The sequence below is a fragment of the Geospiza fortis genome, unplaced genomic scaffold (genome assembly GCF_000277835.1).
Source record: "Geospiza fortis unplaced genomic scaffold, GeoFor_1.0 scaffold165, whole genome shotgun sequence".
NCBI classification, from domain to species: domain Eukaryota; kingdom Metazoa; phylum Chordata; class Aves; order Passeriformes; family Thraupidae; genus Geospiza; species Geospiza fortis.
Window position 1 is genome coordinate 1,720,655 of NW_005054442.1, and position 26,007 is coordinate 1,746,661.

Here is a 26,007-nt window from a genome sequence, read left to right on the forward strand (position 1 = left end):
AGCAACGACATCTCTAAAAGCCCTTCATCACATGAAACAATGGACAAGACCTTCAAAGAAAGAAATAACCTTTTCCTGTTTCCTGAGTTTGTATTCTCCCAATCTTAATCATAAATTACATAAATCAGCAAATTTGGTTAAAAATGTTTTCAGTGTGTAGACAATTGCCTACCTTAAAACAAGTTCATCTGATGGCAAATCATATGAAAGTAAAACATTTAAACAGAAGGAATCTTTCTCTGCAAGACGGAAAACCCCCAATCAAACAAACTTGTCTGCAAGTGAATGAATTGTGGTCATTACAAGAAACTTGAAAGATACCTGATCACCCATGGGCTTCTCTGCTCTTACAAAAGACATCCAGAAACTACATTGTACATGACAAGCATAAAATAAAAATTTCCTTAGTTTAAACTGGTTAGTCATTGCATTCAGCTGTTTATTGCAGAGTAATTTTGTATTCCACCACAGAAAACAGAAATTCACTGTTTGAAATGAATGGAAGACTTTTTAAAATTAGTGTTGTCCCTTAATAAGATATGTACATGGTGAATACAAACAAAATTAATAAATTACATCCTTCAATAGCAAACTGAGAATGATGGGAGGTAAAACAAAAAAATGAAAAGGTGATATACACAGCCAAAAGGAACAAAATAATTAATTTCTGACTTTCTGTGTCCCAACTCTAGTATCTTTCTCAGCACACCTGGCAGCACATTCTATTCAACCACATGAATTTAAACATTTATTGTTATTTTGATGCTACATACCAGCTTGAATGAACAGTCATGTTACCATGGATACTTATAATAGCATGGTAAAAAGGTCATAAAAAGAACTGTTAGCTTGTCATTTTCTCTTTTAGAAAGAGCCAACCTTTCCAGTCTACCAGGCACTTCATAGTAATGTATCAGCAGCTAATACTTCTTTCATCTTCCTATTGTGAAAAATGCATATTTTATGATTGGCTTTTCACAAATATTAAAATGAATATTATATGTTATGTTAGAAAGTTATGCTGTATTAATTTTCTTAAGTAATGTGTTAAATATAGTTTTAGGTTATAACATAAGGTTAAAATAGAAACTATGCTATGTAAGATACTTTTTAAAAGAGAGGCCTCACACTGAGATAGCAGCCACAGGACACCTGAATCTTTCAGAGAAAGAGAATTTATTGCTCCATTATCAGAAGAAATGAACTTCTTCCTGCCTCGCTCAGTCATGAAGATGCCGTCAGGATTCAGAGGAAGAAGCTGACACTGACCAGACAGAATCCTGTGTTTGAATGGAATTTATGCATCATGTATGAGGTGTATGGATATGCAACAGGCTGTTGCTTTTAAGGGTTAACCCTTTGTTAATGTGGGTCCTTTTTCGGGCTTGTGCTGCCCAGAAAAGGTACCCAGACGTCCACAACTCTTCATTTTTATTGTCTCATATTATCTAATCCAAATTGTCCAAATTTTTATTACTCTAACTATATTGCTATTTTTATAACCATTTTATTACTATTAAACTTTTAAAATTTTAAAAACAAGGGATTGGCATTTTTCACACTTTTATGTGCATTCATACACGGTGGAATGGAGGGGAAGGTACTAGTGCATCAAAGCAGTAAAAAATGCTGAGTGACTTAAGTAACCTTGTGGAATTTTGCAACTTGAAGAACTATTTTTTTTAAGTTTATTACTGCTCTGCCTCTTTCTTTGGGAAGTGGGGGTGGAATAGAGAGGCCTCCTGCTGCTTCTTGGTTTCACCTCAAGGGTTTTTAACAGGCTTGCATGGGAGAATATCTCCACAAGTGGCTGAGTCACTTCAGTACAAGCAATCTGCAGCTACCACACTGCTACATCACCCAGATATAACATCACCATTCCATGCATAATTTCTCCATCCTGTTCAGAATTGATTGAACGATCATGAAGCTCTCATGCTTCTCAGCACTGTTGCTTTAGTCCTGCTCTGATGCCATCCTATAAAGACTGTCACAGCGCAGTAGGTGCCTGTAAACACCTCAAGAACTCAGCATACAGGGTTTGTAACAAGCTTTCCCAACTCAGGTCGGCCCATGGGAGCCCTCAATCGACTTGAGCACATATATGCACAGCTAGGCTAAGCAGAGACTGCACCCCTAAATACTGAGCTAGACACAGGTACAATTGCATCACTGTGAAGATAATGCTTAGCAGTTTGGGGAAACATGATCTAGTTTGGGGAAATGTTTAAATATGCAGAATTGTTTATGAATATGCAATAGGAAAGGTATGTAAAGGGTGCCTCTGAAATAGCAGGTGTGCTCCTGGCTGAATGCCAAGCACCCGGCTGTTGTTTGTGAGGGTCCCCAGGATGAGGCGAGAATCTGACTCCATACTAAAGAATAGAGAAAGGATACAGACAGAAGGCTTAACAAGATACTAATGAAAAACTCGTGACTCACCAGAGCCTCGACACAGCTGGCCGTGGTTGGTCATTAAGTCCAAACAATTCCCATGAAACCAATCAAACAACTGCCTATTGGATAAACAATCTCCAACCACATTGCAAAGCAGCAAACACAGGAGAAGCAATCAGATAATTATTGTTTTCATTCCTCTCTGAGGCTTCTCAGCTTCTCAGGAGAAGAAATCCTGGCGAAGGGATTTTTCAGAAGATATGACAGTGACAGCCCTTTTCCTTTCCCCATTGGCTGAGGTACTAGAAAGGTACAGCCTTCTGTTTGCACCTTAGATATATTCTCCCCCTTAAACATGTCATTTTCCTGACAAGTTCAGAAAGTCAGGCTTGTTCAGACCCGTTCATCAAACTGTCTGGATTCTGTTACAAACCTGCTGCTTGAAGTTGGTAGAGACATAAAGACACATTTCAACCCAAACACAATAACACCCATACCCTCACCCATGGAATTGTTTGTAAAGACATTAGCACAAATCTTCCCTATCAAAATGATGCACTGTCTAAAATTTTCTAATTAACTTTAGTCAGGGGTTTTGTTCCCCTTCACCCAGGAGGAAAGGAATGGAAGTGTTATAAATGAGTAATGAGATGGTTGGCTCTCACAATTAAGGAGTGAACATTATATGTATGTTAAGAGAAATTTTATAACTGTCTAGTTATGTTACTGTAATGTGCTCCCCCCAAGTATTTGTTGTCACAGGATGGTCTTGGTATTCCAGGCATTTGGGAAGGTTGGTGCATTACTGTGGTTACACCTGACATCCAATCAGAACTTTATTTTAGGGTAATTTTAAAATGCAATTCTTATTTGGGAGAAAACCCTACAACTAAGGCAAAGCTACAAGTAGGATTCAAGTATTCCAATTTCACGTGCAGTGCTCTGTGAAGCAGAGAACATGATGAGGCAGATCCCATGTCAGCACTGCAGCACAGGGAATATCAGCTTTCCTATGCACTTGTATATCCATGCATGTGTGGACATATGCATACACATACAAACGCACCTGTATCTATATTTTTGCTGCACTGAGGTACTATTTTAGGTAACTGTAACAAACTATAACAGCAATTTGATCCATTTTACACTCTACACAACGTACTGCATTTCTGTGTCTTAAAAAGACTAGTCAGAACACATTTGAGTTTCCAAGTAATAACACAACCTCTGAAATACAGTATGATAAAAAGCATCTTAAAAATAGGAAAAAGGTGTGAGAAATGACTGTTCATTTTTAAAATTCCAAAGGTTTATTAAACCTTAACAAAAATTACAACAAAAGCCTGACTAAGAAAAAAGTTTTTCAGCACTGGAAGTCCCCATGACTACCAGCCACGTGCTCATCTACAAAATGGATGCTTTGCCTTTTATATCCTTAGCACGCCTCCCAAAGTTTTGTCAGTCAGCTCTTCTTCTGACATCTGTTGGTGGAGATTACTTTTTTACATCTTGACTGGAGGTCAGGTGTTGTTATGCTGCAGCTCCTGGTAACAAGTCAGCCTCCTCTAAATGTCTTGACTACCAAGGCTGTTACAAGGGGGAAAGAGGACTGTGGAATGACATATTACAATAACATTCTACATCATATCTATCTCTTAATGGTGAGAGCCAGCTATTACATTACATATCCATAGCAAGGGCAAAGCCACACACATCAGTACTCTTTTCTTAGGGATAATTGCTGTGTATCGTATTTGCAGGGCCCCCAGATGAAGGAAGGAATGATGAATCTGACTCCATGTTCGCAGAAGGCTAATTTATTATTTTATGATACTATGTTATATTAAAGAATGCAATACTAAACTATACTAAAGAATACAGAAGGGATACTTACAGAAGGCTAAAAAGCTGATAATGAAAACTGATGGCTCTCTCCAGAGTCCTGACACAGCCTGGCCCCAATTTGCCATTGAGTGAAAACAACCCACAGCAGAAACCAATGAAACAATCACCTGTAGGTAAACAATCTCCAAACACATTCCAGACGAGAACAACACAGGAGAAGCAAATCAGATAATTGTTTTCCTTTTTCTCTGAGGCTTCTCAGCTTCCCAGGAGAAAAATCCTGGGCAAAGGGATTTTTCAGAGAATGGGAATGTGACAGCTGTGGACTAGTTAATGTTGCAGGACTCAGTGATTTTCTAAGTCAACAGTACTGGTTGAGGAAGAGCAGAAGGGACAAGTGACTTACAAGAGACACTGCTTCAGCTCTTCTGTGCTTAAGTCTCTCCTCTCAAACATTTAACTCTGAAAATAAATTTGGCATCCCTTTTCCCAGTTTTTCTCATGCATTTCCCACTCCATCTTCTCATTCCTTCACCCCAAACTGAGAGTTTCTTTGCCTTTGGAAACGCTTCTTGATTTAATTCAATTCTTAACGAATCTGTTAAACTACCAAAGGGCAAAATGTTCTTAGCAAAATAGGAAAGCAAAGTGCAAGTCTCATGGAGAAGCATTTCAATACACTGGGCCTAACTTTTCACATCCGCTTCTACAAACAAAATCAACACAAACACATACATAGAATTAATCTGTATGGCTTATTATTGCCCTTGATTGAAACCTGTCACATTAAGTACCACTTCATGAAATAATACGTTTCTGGTGACTGAGATCAGAGAGAACAATTGATGGGACTTGAAACAGCCAGGGACTGGTGGGATGGTGAGGGCCCCCTCCATCCTGGCCCCAGACTTGGAATGGCCAAGCCAACAAGAGAAAGGACACCAAATTCACCAGCTTGATCTGCTAGGAAAAGGGGACCCACACCAGAGATTCACCAGGTTCACATCTGTTTTGCCTGAGCTGCTGTGTGAACCTTTTGGTTTTTTTCTTCACTGAGACAGGAACTGGTGCAATTTTTTTTCCCTTCCCACCGTGGTGCAGGTGTTGTGGTTTTTTCTTTCCCTGGCTTTTGTTATTGTTGTTGTTTTGGTTTGGGGGGTTTTTTATTGTTGTTGTTTTTCTTCTGGTTGGGGGAGGAGAAGGGTATAAGATCTGACAGTTCAATATCTAACATTTATTCACCATTTTTTTCCTGTGCCATGTGAGCAATCTGTTTGTCAGTAAACAATTTGGGTTTTTTGTTTTGTTTTGTTTTTTACTTTCATCCACTAATATTCATTTTCTTATTGGCAGAAAGGGATTGTTGGAACCCCTTTTTTTTTAGACAAAACATTCATTCCAGTGTGGTTTTCCTCCTAAACTTGTCTCTAAACCAGAACAGTAATTCATTTTGGAGTGTTCGCTCACTTAACTTGTCTTAAACCAGGACATACCCCCATTTACTTTTTTTTAGATAAAGTAGAATGAAAAATTATGCTCATGTAAGTATAAAAGCTGTTATAAAGGCAAAAAGAAAACAAAATTTAAAAAGAAGACTTAATAAGCCTGCTTTTAAGGTATCTGAAAACCTGAAAGGCTAATGTGGATAAACACAGTGAAAAAGGTAAAGAGAAAAACCCTCCCTTTCTTTGTGGAGGTTGCTGCAAGACTGAAGGAAAAGACACTCAGAAGTGTGAAAGGCACCACCCCATACATGCTCATTTTTCAAGACCTTACAGAAGTAAAGTTGGCAAGATAGCAAAATGGTAGGGCTGAGACTTATTTTCCAAAAATCGAGTTGGAATTCTGATGATGAAAAGGATGCTGAAATGACTGCAGCCTAAATCCCATGATAACCGGCTAGATATATAGGGGCTTGAGTTTTTTCCCCTACATAAACACATTTTCCTTCTACAGAAATATTCTGCTTTTATTACTTTAATTCATAAATATGAATTTTCATTCGTTCATGAGCTGTCCTTTAAGATTGTAGGAGAAATATCTTTCTGATGAGTTGCATGGGAACCATTGCGCAGTAACACAGGAACAACACTTATCTCTGTAGATCTTTTGTCCATTCCCATCTCTCCTCTCTGATGTAGGTTTTTACCAGCAGAAGTAAAAGGAAAATGTAGCATTACTAATGGCAGGGAAGCTCATCCATAGAAATAGCCAACAACACAAGGAACTGTCTGTCAGGGCACAAGGTAGAAGTCAGCCTCCATGAAGTTACCTTAGGGCTAGGTAAATTGCTGCATTTCTTTCAAAAAAAATGAACATTTTGGCAATGGAGAATCTAACCTCTAACCACTATTTCTGTGAAGATATATAGCAGATATTTTTGCCACCAGTGTTCAGGAGGAACGATGAGGTGGACTCCATCTTATCGGAAGGCTAATTAAATACTTTATTATACTATATTACATGACATCTAAACTGAATCTGCCCAGCACTCAGCTGCACTCCCTGCACAGCATCTGTGACTGTCAGCCCACAGCCCCCACACACACCTGGATCCAAGTGGTCAGTGAATCACAACACTCACACCAGAATCCAGTTACCAATTCCTTTCAGGTAAACAATCTTCCACAATGCATTCCACTTGTGAGCAACACAGGAGCAGCGAATGAGATAAGAACTGGTTTTCCTTTCTCTGAGGTTCAGAGAATGTGAATCCCAGAAATATTCTTGGGAAGAATTGTGCCTTGCTTTTCTGTATGAAGAGAAATGTGGCGACAGAGATACTCAGGCTAGAAGGCTGGAGAAGGGATACAATTTTTTTGTCATAGCAATGAACTGGGTCATGAAAAAGTCCATACAAAGAAGTCAGGCATTAAAAGCACTGCACAGAACATGGCATATACACACATAACTGTGCAGCTTTCAAATTCCATTCTTTAACCACGATAGGTTCTGTGGAAAAGTAATTTATTTAAACTATGCATGAGGTAGAATGATTTGGTCCTAAGTACACTGGAATTTCTATAAAACCCTCTAGAAAAAGTGCTTTTTAGTGTAATTCGCTAGAAAAACTGAGTCTTCATTCTACCTGTACTAAATAGTTTTTTGTGATGTAGAGCACTTTACATTTATCACACTTGAGACATTTAATCCACCTCTGTTTAAAATAGGAACCAAACGCATTCAAGCAGAATTTCAAAGGTGATAATACCTTGCTAAACCCACCAATACTGAGTTTCCTAAAGGTTTTCTTAAAGACACATGATACATATTATATTACTTTATTACATCATTTACATTTATGAAATCATGTATTTGGAACCAGCTGATCCTATATTTTCACCTGAATTTGTGGTTATATTCACTTTCTTACATCACCTAAACTAAAAAGATACTAAAAAACCCCAAGCTTTTCTGACATTTCTAGATGAGTCTTTCTGAAATTTTACTCTGTGTCTTTCTCACAGTAGGAAGGGTAAGTAACTCTGAATTCAATGTGGGGTATTTTTTATATTTTACAATAAGCTGTTGAAAGACTGCTAATGTAACAGGCCTACTTCGAATAGGGATCATTTTTTGTATCCAAGATACCAGTGCAAGGCTGTCCTATATGAAGATAACTGGAATAAAAATTAGGGAAAATAGGAAGAAAACCCCAAAAACATAACATAATTTACTATAAAGAAGAATTATTTAGATCACCACATTATCTGCAAATCTGGTCTGACACATTTTTGCTCATCTAGTCTTATATATGTTGAAGGCACAATGGAGTGTTTTGGTTTCTAAGTAAAACAGCAGTTACAGAAGGAGATGGCTTGGATTCTTAGCAAGTAAGGCTGAAGTGTATCCATGTTGCTTCAGCCTCAAAACCAAACAATGTAATTTTTGTATTCCTTTTGAATTATCAAGTTTATAGCTAAATTGTCATCAATATTAATTTCTGTTTTGTGACTCACCAAGGGTAAGTCCATTATCAAGGTAAAGCAAATCAAAGTATGGAGCAATATATTTGTATTTACTATCACCCAATAAAGGGATAGGGATTGAAGAAAGAGCTTATTTACCATTTCTGAAGTATGAAAGAATTATCAGCATTTATTTATGCTGTACAGAGACTTTATTGGCTAGTGATTTTCACCCATAACAGAACAGGTGTGATGGAAAGATTAGCTCACTCCATACATTATTTCAGCTGAGATTTGTTATTAGTCTAGGGCAGACCATGATATTTCAAATCTTTACCCTAGCTACACTGTGAAATCTATTAGAGGGACATATCAGTTTATGAAGAATTTTTTATATAATCTTTCAGCTTTTTATTAGCTAGTGAAGGCTGGAATATAAAAGTGCTGATCTTTTCAAAATCAATATTTAACCAGGGAGAGTTCCATAAGTGTTATGAGTAACTCTAAAAATCAGCAAGTACGTACAAAGTGCAAATGTATACTTAGTGTTCTTTAAAAACATTCATTCCCTTAAGAAACATCACAACCTACATTCACATTAAGTAGTTAAATCCTCTCCAATCAACTTTCCTATATTTTCTTTGACCTTTACACTTTTTTACTAAGTGACCTTTAATATTCAATGGTCCAAGACTTTCTTATTGTAGTTTCTTAATTTGGGCTTGGTTCTGTCATAGCATAAAGCTTGTCATAGCTTGATTCTGTCATAACATAAAGAAGAGGCATTGGGGTCACAAATCAGGTTTATAATTATCTGCTTTTCCCTACCACTCCCAGCTGTCTTGTAACTGCTTGTCACACAGAAATTTTAATTGTACAGTCTGGTATAGCACTGTGACAAGTGACAATTAACAAAAAAGTTAGTTTTGTAACATCTACATGACTGAGAACCTTAATAGGGTAGTATCATGATAGTGTCTGGTGTAGCTAGGCTCTGTTTCATTGTTTTTTGTCCTCCAGGGAAACTGTGTTCCTTTACCAAAGTCCTCCAAATACGAGTGTCCTGACCTTTAAACTCTTCAAAGCCATCATGGACTTCTCCCTGTTTGCACTCTTCCACACAAGGAACTACTGAGCTTTCTTCAGAATCAATAATTCTGAACAGATTAAGTCTTCCCATTTTTAAAGTTACAGATTATATTCAGTACGCAATAACATTATGTTATGATTTCTCCCCAACCTTGGTCAAACCTTCAAATCCATAACTTCAGTAGAGCTGACTGCAGAAATGCTGGGAGGCAAGTAAATATTAGATAGCTTAGATGGCTTTAAAATATAACAGAAGACAGAACTAGTGTAGTCATTCCATTTTTCCATTTTATCTATTTAATGATACTCATACTAAGGATAATTATAATGTCTTTAACCAAACCTGCCCAATTCTCCTATTATGCTATTCTAATCAGAAAAGTACTTAAGTCGAATACAATTTGCTCTTAGTGCTACTGTGTTCTTGCACAATGAGACATGATAAGCAGCTTCTCTTCCAAAAACAATTGTGAAAATTATTGATGAATTTTTCTATTGTGCGGTCTGGACCAATTAAGGAACAGTCTTTCAGCTGCTCCAGTAGGTGCCAGTCTCTTGCAAAGACCAAACACAAAAGCTGATTAAGTTCCCAGAAAGAGCTGCCAACTTTTAATTATACTCCAATATTCAGGATGGATATTTGGAAGATCAATTGCTTCTGAATTACTATCCTGAAATGATAGTAAATTCATCCTGAAATGAAATAAATTCACATTGCTGGTTCAATTACCATGTATTCTAAACCAAAACAGGCATCTCTGTTCTGAGTAAGCTCTTCCTCTTTCTTTATCTATGTACCCCTTTCCTGGCACCCCAGTCATTAGGTGAAAAAAAAGAAGCAAAAATAAATAATAAGGCAGAAATCCCTGGACACTATGGAACTGACAACAGTTAGAGACTTGCAGAAGCAACTGCTTTTCAGGGTAATTGTAGTTCAAAAGGTAGGAAATAATACAAAGCTACAAAATGTATTTGAAGTTAATCTCTCTCTTTCTAAGAAAGGGTGGGGGCCATGGGGAGTTGATCAAGAGACCCTCCTTGCTAAGGAAGCACCAGTTACAAGTGGCAACTTCCTTAGAATTTTTTGTTTATTTCTTCGTGGTTTTTTGTTGTTGTTGTTTCTTGTTTTGTTCTTTGTCAGTGTCTTATTTTTTTGCTAGCTGTCATTCAGGATCAGACTGAAGTCGTTCCAACAAAAATGCTTGGAAGCCTATGTAATTTATCTGTCAGGGGAATTAGATAAAATTATTGATGACTACAAACCTGTAGTACAATTTGCAATTTAATTTACAAGTATAAACCATATGTGACAATGCTAACTTCCTGTCCAAGTCCCATCTTTCTACAACTTAGAACTCTGTGAACCATAATTTAAGGGTTAAATGGTCAGCTTTTTCACAAGGAACAGAATGGTAAAAAAAAGCTGATTTCAATGTGTTGTCTTTACCACACAGCTTTAATCCCTTTACTATTTCTGCAGAGAAGGAGGGGAAAAGTCGAACATTTTTTCTTCAGATATGGGATTTTGTATATTTTATTTCACGTAACTTGATAGCAAATCTTGAATAAAAATCCCTGCTTACTAATCCACAAAGAAGAATGAGCTTGAACCGATGTTGACATAAAACATCTTAACTTTCCCCTTATATATGTCAAGTTTTCAGGGAAAAGACTGTTTTTGATATTTCAATACTCAACATAAAAGAAGTTGTTACAAGCTTATCCCCCCTCCCCACCTCTGCTTCAAGTGATAAATACCTTAGTCAGCTAGACACCAGAAATGCAGTTCTATAAGAGGTTATAAACAGTAACAGCATGAATCATCATCAAGATGCTTAGGGAATTTGGAACTTAAAAATTTTACAGCTGGAAGCTTTTACAAAATTGGAGAACTCAAACAACATGACTAAGTCATCAAATGCATCACTCCATGTAGTGCAGGTTAGTCATCAGGTGTGTGTCTAACTTACATAAAACAGCAATCGGACCTAATTCAAATTACTGAGCTGTACCTTGGTTTGGGTCTATCAGAACCAAGTCATCCAGAAAGTTAATTCAACAGACTCTATAGAGGTGATTTCTTCAGATTGAAAATTTCCTTCCTGTCCATCATTGAACAAGCTTTACTTTACTTCTATTTTCTTTCAAAACAGATTTCTTTATAGAACACTGAGATCTATGCATTAAAATTGCTATAATTTTGCCACTTCCATCATCCTCTTTTATTCATACTTCTGAGAAATACTATTATAATGTACTTCAGTACATCTAGCTTGAAAATCAATTTCACATCCCTAATATGATAGTAATATGTCTTTCCTTCAATTTTTTGGTCCCTGACTGGTGTTATCATTTTTCAAAAGTCCCATACCTCCTCAGTGATTTCTCATGGGCATCTCCTCACAGCACCGACTCCTTCCTCTTCACAGTACAGACAACAAAGTCCAACCCTCTTCACAGCACAAGCAACAAACACCAACTCTCTCCTCACCCAGCTCACTCTTTTATTGCACTCATCCTCATTGGACACAGCTGTGGCCTGTTAAGGGCAGGCCTGTTCCTATTCTTTGGTCATTGGTACAGCTGCAGCTCCTCGGAGGTGAGATTACCTTCTGCACTATCTTTGTTTTCTTGCATTCTATCCCCCCACACCTGACAACAATATTCAACTAAACCAGAAAGAAGTTATACATTTTTATTGACAATTTTTCAAGAAGTTTGAATACTTTATTTTTATCTAAATAAAATATATTAATTTCATATCTCATAAATCTGAAGGGAGTTTCAGTCCTGTTTGAGTACTGCAATTCAGTAATTAGGGGCTGTGTTTTGCTGTCATGTATTATTCAACACAGTAATTCAGCAGATGAAACAAGTCATGAGGACATAGAACTAGTTCCACAGACACATAAATCCATCCCTGCTTCTGACAGCAGTTGGAAGAGAGATGTCTGAAGGACAGTTTAAGAACTTCCACCAGCTGCAATGCAAGCCACTGAAAAATGGGAAGAACAGACTTCCTAGGTCTTTACACAGCCCTCACTCTATTTCCCTTTCTCCCTGTAAAACAGCTTTTGCGGGGCTTCCTTAAACCCACAGACTTCCATCCTAGCTGGTTTGATTTTTCAACAGCAGAGATATTGCTCACTCTTCATTTGCTCTATTTGTGCTGTAGTCACCTATTGCCAGGGCTGACCCACGAGACAAAGGCGAGCTGGTGGCTCCACAGAGGAGTCTGTGTAGGCAGCAGTGAGGCACAAGGTCCACCTTGCATTACTTTCAGCTACGTTACTTCCACACCTTTGCTTGATGTTACTTGGGCCCACATTTGTCCCTCAGCTTTGCTTTACTCTGTGTACAGAGGCTGGTTCTGTAGTGCCCCTCCCTGAGAAGCACCAAGCTGCTTTCAAGAACAAACTTACGTAAGACTTTTTACTGATTCTGTCAAGTACCTGCACCAGAACAGCAAATGAGTACTTTGTGCTGGCAAAACCACTCATAGACATTCCCAGTTTCAGTCATTCCTCCTGCACTACCCTGTGCAGTAGCAAGAGGATGATATTTATTTCCATTACAGATAATTTGATAAAGTATTTCAGTCGTGAAACAGGAATTTTTAGATTGCAGGTTTTATTACACCTTAATTTTAATAGTATTTACTATTAATTTATAAAGATGATAATTTCAGGGGCAATAACAAATATTAAGAACAGTACATGACAACAAATTAATGTATAACAGCATAAAAAAGTTATGATCTGAAGCTTCTATGCCATATCAGATTCCTAGTGTAGTAGCTACATGGGAAAAAAACCCTGAACTACTTTTGGCTAGCAATAATGAGAACGTAATACTTGTAAGACATAACTGTGAAGAAATGTTAGAGTACATACTCCTGCTGCAACTATTTAGAATTTAGAAAAGACTGGAAGACCACACCATTAAAAAAAACCAAAAAAAACAAAAAACCATGCAAATCAACCAACCGACACTCCATGCAGGGAACAAGCAGTTCTGAGATGCAGCATGTTTAGCAATTCAAGTATAGCAACTTTGGGTACCAGCTTGTGCAGATCTACATCACTCACTCTTTAGTGATCTGCCCATCCATCTGTAAAGTAGGTATGTCTCCTAGCTTGTCCTTCAGCCTCCTTGGTTCATAATTTAAGTTTTGGAGAACTAATGAAAGTGTTTTTGAAGAGCTCAAGAGACACTTGATATTACATGGAACATTACTTCGCCTTATGCTTTAAGCAGCTTTCTGTCATTTGTTGTTAGTGACCACATTAATGTGGTTTGTAACATTCATAAGTTAAAGATGCACCATGAAGCAGTGGTTCTCACAAATTCCTTAAAACTGGTTGGACTATCCATTTTTTATTTCTTATTTAATTCTGTTTCAGCATCATAAAAATTTAACATTTAAAGTATTTTACAGCAGTTTACCTCCACAAAAAAGGAAGTGCTATACATCAGTCCAACATATGTTAAAGTAACCCAATAGGCTGAATCTCCCATTTTTGAGTGAATTTTCACCAATTCTGCATGAATCCTTTTGAAGAAGCATCAAAATACTTGCTGGTGTATTACAGAGAGACTTGAATAATAGAAGAATATCGTGTAGGACTACTTCCCTTGAGCAATATTATAACTGCTAATAGCTAGAGAAGAAACCTTTGTAACATCCAGGTTGCAATTTCATAATTTCTCGCAGATCTTGTAAAGATCCTTTTATCAAAGCCATCCTCTTCTACATGCAAAAATAGGCCTATTCAGGCTTTCATATTTAATTAGGCACAGATTTCTCATTATGTCAGTGTGGGTCATTTGCCTTATTGAGATACAAATTCTTTCTAGGCAGAATCAGGAATACTAATATAAAGCAATTCCATCACTAATATCTTATTCTGATATCATGATGCATATTTGCCTACCTTGCAGAAATAGCATGATAACATTCCATTAACATTCCTTAGGTTGTGATGATATATTTTCAGTTTATCCAAATTTTTAAATAAATTATGATTTTCAGTTTTTGTAACTTTGGCAATGTAGTGAAACATCATTTTATGTAATAGTTCATGTTGCATCTTTAAAATTGGTGGTGATAATAAATGTACCCTCATCTTATTTACAACAAGAGTCATGTTAAATCAGAATAGTGTTTAAAAGAGACAGTGATCTGCCTACCAGATCGGGTGTTGAACATGTCCTGGTTTAGGGCAAATTTGGGAGGAAATCTCTGAAAAGGGTCTCCTAGAGAAAGCAGATTTCAGTGGCCCCTCCCCCAACAGGTTCCAGAGATAATCTCCTTCAAGAAAAGTGGAAAAAACCTGTTTATTTAACAAGCAAAGTACTCACAAGCATGAAGAAATTAGTAATATTAAACAATGGAACCTCTTGCTGTTCTGAAGAGATGGCAAATTCAGAAAGAGTCCTTCTGTAGTAATAGGAGCCTCCTCGAGCCAGGTCGTGTAAGTTCTTGGAGGTCTATTACTCACCCAAGATAGCTCAGCTGCCTTTGGAGGCATAAAATCAGCAGGAGGCTTCTGTTGCAGTGTTGGAAACAAAAAGGTTTAATAAAAGGCAAAATAACAAACAGAGAAAACCCGAGCCAGGGGCAAGAGGCTCTTGCTCCTGGTAAAACACCTCACAAAAGTCATTAGTTCCTTTGTTCTCTTCTTTTTCTGGTAAATTGCCCAGGCAGGACTTTTTGGCTCCTGTCCGATTGGCTATCCTTAAGTTTGAGGTAAGTCCCCCATGTCCTTTGAGATGTCTGCTCACCCAATTGAGGAGAGAAACTTCCGGGCTTCTTTCCTTTTTGAGGGGACAAAGGACAGTTTTGTCACTCCGGTCAACAAGAGGCACATTCCTATATTCTGTAGGTGCGGCTTAGTCTCTCCATCTCTTGAAAACTGTCTCTCTCCCTCTCTGCAAAAGCCAAGAACTCCAAGAGCACTGAGAGCCTTGTCTCTCTCTCGCTGTCCAGGCTGGGCATCACAGTCCCGTGAGAGGAATTTGGGGCAGTAAAAGGGAAGCTCCGCAGACAAACCGCGTGCCTCTCCCCAACCCTTCCTTTCGCTCTTGGATCTAGTTTTGGAGGTGCAGAACTTATTCCTGGGCTAAGCAGAGGATGGGGATACCAGCATCATAAAATCACCCCAGGACAGGTCTATAACACTTACTGTAGGTTCTGATCCATCTGGTGTCTATATGAATATTGTTGCCAAATTGTGGTATTTTTGGGATCCCCTGTCATGGGGAGGAAACGATGAATCTGACTCTGCGTTCTTAGAAGGCTGATATGATATGATATGATATGATTCATATGATAGAATGCTCAACTAAACTATACTACAGAATAGAAAAAGGATACAGACAGAAGGTTTAACAAGATACTAATGAAAAACTCGTGACTCTCTCCTCAGAGTCCGACACAGCTCGACAGTAATTGGTCATTAAGTCAAAACAATTCACATTAAACCAATCAAATGATGACCAGTTGGTAAACAATGTCCAAACCACATTCCAAAGCAGCAAAACTCAGGAGAAGCGAATCAGATAATTATTGTTTTCATTTTTCTCTGAAGCTTCTCAGCTTCCCAGGTGAAGAAATCCTGGCGAAGGGATTTTTCAGAAAATATGACAGTGTCACCAAATCACCTATTACCTTTATTTTGTGGTTGCCTCTGCATTGTTGAGCAAAAAGCAGTACATAACCCCAGTCACCCAAATTCCTATTAAATGGCTATTCTCCTAAGAAATATTATGTGTAAGGATACTAGGAGCTTTTTCAGTCTGTCAATGTCTAACATCACCTTTTTTTTCTTTTTAATCACACAAATCTATTCTTGTGTGTGGAAAACTTGACTTTAATGATATACATTATTAGCAGCAAAGACAGCAGTTCAAAAGTACTGTCATCATCCTATTCCACTGTCAGGGATTGAAAATCCAGTTGAGAATTTAGCAATCCCATGAGAATTTAAGCCATAAACCACTGTATTCCTAAATACTTGAGTCCTTACTCCTCTTGTAATATTAACAAATCTTGGTCATGATGTGCTGAGAATTTACTACAGGGGTAGGTTTTTTGTTTTGGTTTTGGAAGTTTTTTGGTGTGCTTTGAACAACTATTTGAACTCACTTGAAATAAATATAGATGCAGGACTTGTTCATTTATGAAGAGTTGCCACCATGAAATTTTACTTAGATATCTGCTGTTAAATATCTGCTATTAACTGTTATTAGCAGTTATTTAGAATTCTGAAATTCTATTTTGAATTTAAGAATTCAGTATATTGAAATTAAATTTTCAGAAATTTCAAAAGAATTCAGGAAATTCAACATTCAGAGTATTGAAATGCTTTCTGAGATACCAGGCTGTTTTAACTGCTTCAGTAACAACCTTCAAAGTCAAACCAGAAACTTGGTAGTCAGTCATTTCCATTGCTCATGTTGAGCATATTCAGATTCTTCAAAGAGAACCTGTTGCAAAAGAGTAAGTGAAAAGGTTAATTTTCTGGCCACAACAGATAGAGCTGGTTACATAGAGGTAGATTTGATCCATAAATCCAATTAATGATCTGATTTTCACTATCAATGTACTGCATCAAATGAAAATGAAAATAAAATGTGGCCGGGGTTCTGGATGCAGGTTAATACTTGAGTGTAACAGACTCATTGTAATGTAAAATGTGTTAAGACTGGTCAGCAACTGTCATGGTTATCCATGTGTTAGGAACAGTGAGAAATTATTAACCAAGATGGCAAATACATAATGAATCTGACACATGAAAGATTTTCTTCCACTTCTCAAACTGTTGAAACAGTATAAAATATCCTGGATCAAGAGTTTAATAGGAAATTAATTCAACATCGCATCCAAATTATTTCTTTCCCTCATATGTCATAAGAATGACCAAAAAAAATGTACAGGCTTTTACATATGTTTTCTCTTTTACAAACAGTCTTTACAAAAATAGCCTCAGAGAGCTGTGCTGTTGTTCACCTGGAGCATTGCTGAATTTAGAAGTTAAGATGTCACAGACTCTTTACACTCTTAACTACAGCAGACCAAAACCCATGCTATGAAATAAGAGAGGAAAGGTGCAATTCAATTCATTAACCATGCCATTTTTTTTCTCACACAATGAATGACCTGGAAAACAGAAACCATGTTACCCAGACTGCCTGACAGTTATTGTGGCCACCAAGGGCAGCTATCAAAACCACACAGTTAGCATTATCAGGGTGGTAAGGATTCAAAATTTCTGCAAAAGTCTACTGAGATTACTAAAAATATTTGCATTCTTTACAAGCAATTGAAATAGCAGGAAAGTAAAAGATGTTTCCTAGCTCCTCAGCCTTCAAACACACACCAGAATCCATCAAGAGAGTTCACAATTTTGCTACAGAAATAAGCCCAAACAGGGTTAAATTCTTCTCAGGAAATGTCAAACAGTACAGTATTGTTGCTTCCCTTACAAACTCTTTGAAGAAAGTTGCAGGTCAGAGCCCTTGAAGAAACAGTGGCATAGTTTGAACCCTTCCTCACCTCAAAAGCTTTTGTTCTACAGCTCATCCCTTTCTGGTTTAGAGAATGCTGAATACTGTTGGAGCATTCCTGAACAGTACAGCACAAGGCAGAGAAACTTCTTCTGAAGACTTGGCATGAGGTCTTTTTTTTTTTTTTTATTCTTTTTGAGTTTAGACTCAACATATTGAGATAAAGAGTGTATGCTGACAGAGGGCTCTCAGCACCTAACCTAAATAACATGCAAAAAGCAAGCACACATTTAGGAGTAAGAAGCTCTTGAGGAAGGCAGGTTTGGACAGACTTTGCATAGAGATACTCATCAGGCTAATGATGAAATCTCAATACTTCCTCTATAAAACTGGAAATACCGAATCAGAAACTTCTCAGACTATAAGAAATTTTATTCTTTTAATTAAGAGTACATTGGAGCCAAGTAAAAGACAAGAAAATAAAACAAAAAAAAACAATGACCCAAACAAACAAACATAAAACAACAACAGAACCCAAAGCCCCTAATACAGAAGATTCAAGGCCTTACTGGGGTATGTTAACAACCAGGAACATATTTCTGTGAATGGCAGTATTTTACCAGTCCAGATTACAGCTGGTTTCACTAGCCTTTTTTTATTATTCATAATGTAGAGGAGAACACTGCTTTCCAATGCCTCACTGCTTGTCCTTCACTCCCATGTTTCTTAACTGTTATAGAGACTGTTAAAATATTTGTAGAATATATATGTTCAGCACTTCAAGACAAGTAATATATAAAACAAAGCTGGAATGGAAGTTCCCTGATCTTCTGGCCATTTTTAGTAAAGTCAAGAACCAAACTATTTTTGCAACATAGTAATGTTGCATGGCGGATAACACCTCAAAAATCAGCTTAGCTTTCCTCCAGCTTCAAACAGAGATCAAACCAAGGAGATGAGTCATTAAAGGAGATTACCTTCTTCAGTCTAATGAAGAGGAAAGCAGCAAATGCTTCCCTCTGAATTCTGGTGATAACAATTTCAAAGCCTTTCATTTCAGAGAAGTAATCAACTGCAGTTATAAATCATAAGCTACCAGAAGCATTAGTCAAGTTTCTGGCATACTCATATTCACAAAAGAAAACTTTTGTGAGTAAAGAGGAATATTAGTATTTTGCAACAATTTTAGCAACTACTCATACTGGCTGTGTTTAAAATTTCCATGCTACTTTGATTAATGGAGGTCAAAACTGATGTATTTGAAAAATGACATATGATGGATGGAATAGAGAGCAATGTGTGAGCTAAAGATTCTTCAATACAGAGATTTTCCCATATATCTGTATCTATCTACATCTATCTATATCTATATCTATATCATCTCAGAACCAAGTAAAAACTCCAGAGTAGTCACAGTGACCAGTTGTAGCAGATAAAGGCTTGCACAATGTACACATTCCTGTGAACACATGGAAATCAGTTTAGTTTGAAGTGCTATTCATATACTCTTGGTTTGCTGCCAGAATTGCATAGGATGACTCTAGAAATGCTGGGACATTTCAAAGCTCCTGTGGATTTTCAGTTGTGTTTGGAGAGAGAATGAACTAACTTCTGCTCTGGAAATGAAAGGGCCCACAGAGGTTCACAGAGAATCACTTTATTCTGCCCTAATGAAAACAGCTAGAGACTAGATTAATAGACTAAGTCAGCAAATGCAATTGACTAATGCCAAAGCAGCCCTGATCTTTTTCATAAAGTTAGAGTTTTTACCAGTGACAATAGGTTTTGGTTTCCTGCACTCTACTGGCAGTGCTGAAAACCCCAATACTATGTAATCACTGGCACAGTCACTTGTCTGATTTGGCTCAATGTTTTGGGAAATTCATGTGAGTTTCAAGTACACCCAAGGATTTCCACCATCCTCCCAGGACATGCTGCAACTACATAAAATATTTATGCCACATCCAAGTCTTCTTATGCATTAGCTATGTAAAACAACAGAGCTATGTGGAACAAAAAGTCCCCTAAGAATTGCACCCTGAACAATCTGTGATACATTAGCTAGTCATTTTTACATGACATGAACATGAGAAACATTATTTTTTATCATATTTTTGTTTTCAAAATATCACATTCTGTCTGTGTACTTATAGAAGATACTGCATTTAGCTAATTAACACAGTCTCAAAGGCAGGAAGTTTAATGCATAACTCAGAATAGTTGTTCATTAATTAAACAATGCCTCCTAAGCATACTGAATTCCTAGTTTTAGCCCCCTAAGGATAAGCCTGCTGGAAAAAAGACTAAATCACAAAGATGCTGTAAGGCAGCACATTACAATTCTTAGATACCATTCTTTTACTCTGTGGGATGAATGATAATGCAATCCTTCTTTATTGCACATTTCATAGGATTTACTGACTATGGAAAAGCTCAAGACATAGAACTAAGGAAGCCACTCAAAAAACCACCTGCATATTGATCAAGTTTTATTTTGAATATTATGAATACAGATTCCAGTTGAAGAAAGTGGTCTGATTTAACTGATGTACTCAGAGTTGCTTAGAGTAGTTCAAAACCTGTTTACAAAATATTCAGTAGACCAAATTCCAATTATTAGATGTAGTTCTCTAATAGATAGAGATCAAATTAGTTAGAAATAAATGCAAACAGCAAGGTTTTGGTTAAAATTAGGCCACCTAAATCTCTGTATCAGCTAGTCTGGCGCTTCACTCAGCAACCATCAGAATTTTATATTTATCATTGTCCTAGGTAACCTCAAATCTTATTGTAGTCCATATATAACTGTGCCCAAAATTGTTACTGCCTGTTTAAGAGCCTGGAGCTGAGAAACAGAATAGAGGAGCAGGAGGTGCCCTGGGCTTCTTAAGCTTGGAGGAGCACTCAGAGACACTTCTTTCTCCTCTTGGATTGCCTCTTGGCTGTGTCTTGTATCTTTCTTTCTTCTTGCCTCTTGCTGTAGAGCAGGGGCAGAACAGGTGGAGGGTCCCCTTTCGAGTTTTCTTTTGTTTCCAATAGCTGTCCACCATCTTCACTACTGATTTAGCTTAAAGAAGTAACAGTCTTCCTGTCAGCTGTTATTTTTTTACTTGTATCTACTTTCATTCATTTCTCCCTATTGGTAGGAAGGGATTGGTTAAAGCTATAAGGGGACACAACTCATTTTAGAGTGTCCACTTCTTAAAATTGTCCTAAACAATGACAAATTTGTTGCCCAGCTAAAGGGGCATGAAAGTGTAAAAATAACAATTTTGTCCAAAACATTTGTATATTGCATACAGATCTCACTGGTCACCATTCTGCTCAGTCTGATCACGAGGCTGCAGCACTGAATCCTGTATACTTGTCCGTATATGTTGGGCAATTTGCCACAAGATGAATCTTTTCTGGATCAGGGGCACAAATCAAGATTGCTTTGTTGGTATACTCTGTGGTACCAGCTTATATCAAGATAACATCAGAGACAATGAATATTATTTGGGATGTGTGTTCATTGCTGTTTGCCTGTCCTGATCTCAGCTGCTGCTTCCAGGGCTTTAGCAAAAATTTCACTCAGTCTCTTGGGGGAACAGTGGGGAATGATCTTTCCCAGCATTAACCTCCTTCTCCCCTTCAGGTCTGACACATCATCTTTTGAAAATGTTCGTTCCCTCTAAATATTGAAGACACCATGTTTTTTTGATAATTCTGCTATGTCTCCTCTGTACAGTCTGCAACACATTCAGAATCAGGGCTGAGATTTCCAGAAAGGTTGCCCAGAGATCTGCCCCGGTGGTGGGAAATTCCTGATCTGCCCAGTGATGGGAAATTTCTGGGCAATTCCTCATGCCCACCATGGGATGTGGGTTCATACTCTGCCTGTTTTGAGAAGTAGAATTCCTGTGTAGAGATAACACTCTCCCAGACATGCTCGAGCCTCCAGCTGGGGCAGAGAAAAATGATAAAAGCACAGCCTGGAGATAAACTGCCCTCCCCTCCCTGCTGCCCTCTAGGTTTAGCTAAGCCTGAAGGAGCCACGTGTCTCTGCCACCTGGCCTTGTTAGAGAGGTAATGAAATAAATTTGCATTTCAACTGGGGGTTGTTAGAGATGTAATGAAATAAATCTGCTCTTTGCATTTCAGCTGAGGCTTGGTAGTTGCCCTGGTTACCTGAATGTGTTGATTCACATTTATCTGATAAATTCTCCAGTTCTTCTCACAATGTTTATCACAAGACAGTTACACCCTTGGAAACTTTTTCTTCTCTTTTTTAAACCAAGTCATGTCCTTTCAGCCCCAATCTGGCAGCATAAATACTATTTTTAGACCTATCCTATGCAAAGCATCAATAGAGATGTGATATTTTAAGTTCTTTGAAACTCATACACACAACTAATTTATACTAGAGGGCTTGGCCTGGTATATTTTGAAATGTTAGCTTATTTAAGTAATTATAGGAGGAAAATAAATTGCAGGAGACAAAAAATAGCCCTCTTCATTACTGCAAGTAATCTGGGTGAAGAAAGTCCTCCTAAAGACTATCTAGAAACAGTAGACAATTTTGATATATGGTGTCTGCAAAGTTTTCTTCATCTTCCACACCAAAGGATAACTAAGATGAATGACTACTAAGGGGAGAAGGTAGAGGGGAAAGGACCATTTATTAAGTAAATTGTTTTTAAAAAATTTTCGTTAATCAAGGCTTGCTCTTTAATTGGATCCTAAAAGGAGCTGGTATGCATATGAAGTTCCAGCACAGTTCATTACTCAACAGAACTTTTGCCAAATCAGTACCTCAATTTTCTTACTTTCTTGGTTTTTTTTTTTTTCATCATTGATAAAAAAAGTATCTATCACCAGCTTTAAAAGACTCTTTTATTGCATATATTCCCCAAGCTGGGACTTTTTCTTAATACTCTTTTCTTACCCATCTATCATCAAAATGCAGATTTTAGAGATAAAAGGACTTGAAGTCCCTTATAACAGAGGTAGAAAATAGCATGACTGAAGAAGACTTCATATATAGGCTTAATTTTACACAATTTTTTTATTATTATGCAACAGCATTTTTAACACTTCTGCAATGACTTTGCTGAGAAGAAAGTTGAGATACTCTTCATGAAGTCTAAGGAATTTACTAATATGATTGACATCTGAATCAGCAAAACTCAATTTACTATATTGATCAGGCCTCAAAGTAACTAAGCCTCACAAAAATGCTTTCAAAATTAAATGTTAGAGGTGAATTTTCTATTCCCCAATGAAGGCCCAAGCCTTTCTGAAAAATTTTGGAAGGATGGAAACAATGCATTACACAAATAATATCCTACACTCTTACAGTTTAAAATATATAAATGTTAGCAACCTCTGGGTGGACCAGCTCTTTTTGCATTGATGAGATATTTATATCCCAGTATCACAGATTTTGGCCACTGTTGAAGACATTTCTTCTTTTTCATTACTCAGCTCTTCAAGTGTGTACCATTATGCTTGAATATCAAACATAACATATAACTCTGCAAAATGATGGTCATCCTCCCAGTTCTTCTGTTTCAGTTGACATATACCATGCTTCATTTCAGATGAGTTAAGTTGCACCAATCAACTTCAGTAATAAATAGAGTGAGGCAACAAACTTTACATTTGAATGAATGCTTATTCATTACCCAAGCGTGGCTTTACTGTTCGCTTCAGCTGGGGTTTCCTTATTTAAAAAATTGGCAAATGTTTTACTGCCTGCTTTCTTTCATTGGAGTCTCTGGTGCTGCCAACTGGAAGCTCTAAGGAGATGATAAAATGGGAAATGGCCATGTGAGAGCTGTGAGTGATATGGTGTGACAGCTCCCTGGAATGGCAGTCCATGGCACTCCGGTAGTGCTGGCAGTCTGTGGAGCTCAAACTGTTTCAGACTGCAGAATGAATCAACTGCTTGGCAGACATTGGCATGTCTCAGGGGCAGTAGTTCCCCACACAATGCTGTGTGAAGAAAACTGAAGCTAGAAGCTCAGCTGCCAGAATTAAAAAAAAATATCAAAAAACAGAGATGGGATAAATATTTTTACATAAAAAATAATGTCCAAAATAACACAAATAAAAGAGTTTTTATGCATCTGTGCAGGGAAAACTGAAATATTAAAAACTGTGGCCTTTCATCTGTTCTTAGGAAAAGAAATACTGCACAATGAACTCCTTCTCCTCTTGATGGACACCCAAACATTTGTTAGCTGCACACTTATTCACATGATTTAAACAGCACCTGAACAATATCAAAAGTCTTCATAGCAATCTCCTTCATAGCACATATGCATCTGTGATTTTGCAGATGAAATATTGTGTTTTATGTGGTTCTTCACTGATTAAAACACCAATCTGGATGTTCCAGCCAGGAAGCAAAAGGAAGGATAGAGTTAGAAAAAAGGCATAAGGGAAGGAAAAGAAGACAGATGAAAAAAAAATCAAAGAAAGAGAGACAAAACAGCAAAGAAAGAAAAAAAATCATTCAGAATGAGGAAAATATATTTTTTAGTGCAACTGATAATAATCTAAAAAACCCCCAAAGCTATTTACTAATCTTCATCAGGTATAGTCCTCCAAATATATTTAGCAATTATTAAAGACTAACAAAATGAAGTAAGGTAGCCATTAGGAAAGCCTCAGTTGTAATGGCAAGATCTGCTTTGTTTCTCTTATTCCAAAGATATTGAGAGATTTATCTTAGCTCAATGCAGACACCAATTTATAAACACCTAAAGGAAATTCTAAACCCTCCCTGTGATTGCTACAGGCAATGAAGCATCTATAGAGGATAACCCATTTCACACACACTAGACAGACTGACTCAAGAAAAGAGCTTTTATTTTCTAGAGTCCCAAGTTCCTTGCCAAGTCCAATTAACTCTGGATGACTTGCACAGAGTTCTCTGCATTCCTGGAGTCACAAGTTTAAACTTCAACAATTTTTAAAAAAGCAGTTCAGCACCAGCAAAGCAGAATACTGTGTTCTCACCATATTTGGTTTTTCAACACCAGGTCAGGTTTCCTTCACTGAAGAGCAGTCTTTTTATTACTTCACAAAATAATAAGCAATTAGAACCAACATTGCCCAACGTTTAGTCAAAGCTTGACGCTGTTCTTGTTGCTAAAAATTACATGGGTATGTACACATATTTTATTTATATATATATACATAGATAAAATATTCACACCTTGTGATCTGAATGGGTGGAAACACACAGCTTGGTTAATTTGCTGTTTATGATTGACATGCTAATGAAGCACACTACACAAGATTGCCCAGTGATACAGTTTCAAGTGCTTGACAATGCCATGAGACTGCTCTGTTGCCACCATTGAAAAACTTATCATGAAGGAACATCCATTTTAATATGTTTTAATTAAAATTCTGGGGGTAAAGGTTTTGCCTGGCTATATCTTACATTTCCAATTTTGCAATGAATTCAGAAGTCTCTTGCTAAAAACCAGAAAGTGACACTTCCTTTTCTCTCCCACCCACACACTCAAAAAGCCAAATATATTTCCTCTGTGAGTACCCTAAGCAAATAGAGTTATAAGACATCAGGATCCAACCAGTAATTCCAGATTGAAAGATCTATGGAGACTTCTAATTCCATATACAGCAGTATATGTACTGTATACACATACTCTCTCTATATATATACTCTATATACACTCAGTAAATATATTGAAATTCCAGAAGAGAAGTTTTGGAAGCTCTTGAGTGCAAACAAATAATTGATAATGTTTGCCCCCCTAAACGTCTTATCAAATCATGGATAGACTTACTTAGATGAAGATGCATCTTCTCCAGAGACAAAACAATGAAGATTTTTTTCAAATTTATCTTATTTTATCACAAGTTTTGTTAGTAAATTTATATATTGTCATTTGTAGGAAACAATTTAAAATTGAAGCATTTTACATTTTCTTTCACAGATAACTTACAAAATCTTCTCCACAGAAAAGAATATAAGATTAGTTAGATGGCTTCATTCCTAACTACTGCTGGTGAGTGTATCTAAATCCTTTGATAAGTCCTCTCCACCAGAGGTGGTAGTGCAGTGCTTTTAAAGCTAATGCTTCAAGCTTTATTGCACTTTTTCACAGTCATGAAAAACAAAAGACTTGGAAGGCTGGTAATGAACACCTTCAGACCACCAGGATCTCTCCCAAGCCAGAGCAAGTTCTAATTCAGTTCCTAAAGAACAAGAAGGGTGAAAACCAATGAAATGCTCAGCTTCAGC